General features: G+C 42.3%; 1 long non-coding RNA gene across 1 annotated transcript; it reads left to right on the forward strand.

Annotated features, from left to right (window-relative positions):
* The first annotated feature begins 1,044 nt into the window (after nucleotides 1-1,044).
* LOC116656453 lies at nucleotides 1,045-1,888 on the forward strand. Its single transcript, XR_004311403.2, has 2 exons — nucleotides 1,045-1,137; nucleotides 1,206-1,888. It is a non-coding gene; the product is annotated as an uncharacterized LOC116656453 (long non-coding RNA).
* The last annotated feature ends 280 nt before the right edge of the window (nucleotides 1,889-2,168 follow it).

Genomic DNA, 2,168 nt, shown 5'->3' on the forward strand with positions numbered 1-2,168 from the left:
ATGCGGATCGGAGGCCCAGGCGGGGCAATCGGGGGAGGGACAATAAAGAAAGCCCGCCAATAGAAAGACGGCGGGATAGGAGAAAGCTAACGGAGAAAGTAAATGAGCGGAGGATTAACGGCAGGAAGTAGATTTGCAAGGATTAACGGGCGCCTCTGGCACTATATAAGGAGGGCCCCTGGAGCGAATCGGGGCCGAGTCTTCTAGGGAAGCTGGGAGAGTGAGTGAAAGACCCCCCGTGGGTAAGTCTGCCATTCAAGTTGGAAAGTTTCCTTGGAAGAGTTAGGAGTACAGGCTGAAGGACCCCCCGTGGGTAAGTCCGACAGTCTTAAGTGCGGGATATTAAAGCGAGTGTGGATCTACGACAAATAGCTTAAGGACCCCCTGTGGGTAAGTCCGGCGGCGGTACGCGCATCGAACAAGGAGCAAGGGGAAAAGGATCAAGGATCCGCGGCAAAGCTAAGGCCCAAGGGTAAAAGAGTCGGGTGGAGTTATTCCCGGACACAACAGGTATCCTGGTGTAGTGGCGTTCGATCCAGGTGTGATCCTGTAACGCGAGGCATAGCCAACCCGGGAACTCAAGCCCAATAGTGAAACCAGGCAGGGACACCCCGGGAAGTCAAGAGAATCCTGATCCAGGCGCTGGAGCGTATGCACAGCGTATCACCTGGAGTCAAAGGAGACGCGACGCCCCAACCTCTGGCCTACCATAGATCCTGCGGGGCGTAGGCACGTACAAAACAGTGCTTAATAGTCTTAATGCTGATACGCAACCCGTGGAATTACAAGATGTGTCTGCTGCCCTTCCAGTATTGTTATTGAAGGCCCACCCTTCAATATGGGGGAGGATGTTGGGCTAAGTAGCCAACAGATAAGCCAATTAGAATATTGATCATTTGTTTAGCTGCAGCGGCATTCTCTTTTGTCTCCCAGATTCGCATACACTTTGTTTTCATTTGTAGCGCATGCGCTTTTGGGAGCTTTGGAAGAGCTTTTGCGCCAAAGCTGTTCTTCTTCTTGCAATTTTTGGAGTTGTTATTGACGGGCCGCTATTTTGTTATATTGCGCGGAATTAGCTCTCAATAAATTAAAAACCGGAACTGCAATTGTTTTTATTCGGCCCCTATCAAAAAGCTGGTTGGTATTTGAATTATGCCCTGAAGTAGTGGCTATGTCATGTAACGTTTGTCTTTCTACATTATCAGAGATGGGCCGATTTCTTGAATGGATCGGGCTTTTATTTCCGAGTTATTAAGTTCTTTAGACACCATTTGCCTGCAAGCCGCATGGCACACCGGACATTGAAATCTTATCCTTGAGTGAGCATCTATGAAATTCATGCCAACATGGCGTTGCATAAACCTCGGCAACCATTCTCCTCAGAAAAAATATGCCTTTGCCAATGAATAAAAAAAGAATATTCAAACATGTCATAAGCAAAAAGAGTCATTAGTCAATCTTTAACTTAAAGATGCGTTGCCATAAGCAAACAAAAAAAATTCAACAATCAAAACTAAAAACAAGAAAGGAAAGCTAACTGCGGACGGAGCGGAAGTCTATACAATGATATTTTTATTAAATCTTTATTGTTCGGATATAAGCTTAGAAGTAAAACAGCATTCACTGACAAACTCAGCCATGACCGTTCTTAAAGTAAAAATGCTTACGCGGCAAATCCGTCGCAACAAAATTATAAAAACAAAAATGCTTACGCGACAAACTTGTCGAAACAAAATTATTTGGTTTCTTACATTCTAGCTTGCCAACATATTGATCGTGGGAAAGAATCTTGGCATGACTTAAATGTAAACAAATTTCTTAGAATAATTATTTTTATAATAAAACGAAAGGGTGAATATGTCACTCCTCCCGGCAAAATGGAACTCTAGGCGAGCATGTTTTTTTTTTTTTTTGTTAAACAAAATGTTGAGAAAAACAAAAATTCATTTTAGAATTGGGTACATGGGAACAAATTCTTCTGCTGTTGGTTGTGGTTCTGTATTTTCTTTTTTTTTATAAAATAAAATAATTCTTTGTGGTAAAGACCTATATTTAAAAATCGAATAAACCAACAATATTAGGAATATTATGATAATTATGATCATTCCCGTTTTATACAACTAGTCTTCGGTTATCTTTTTAGCAAAGTGTTTACTCTTTACATAGTC

The sequence above is a fragment of the Drosophila ananassae genome (genome assembly GCF_017639315.1).
Source record: "Drosophila ananassae strain 14024-0371.13 chromosome 4 unlocalized genomic scaffold, ASM1763931v2 tig00000071, whole genome shotgun sequence".
NCBI lineage: Eukaryota > Metazoa > Arthropoda > Insecta > Diptera > Drosophilidae > Drosophila > Drosophila ananassae.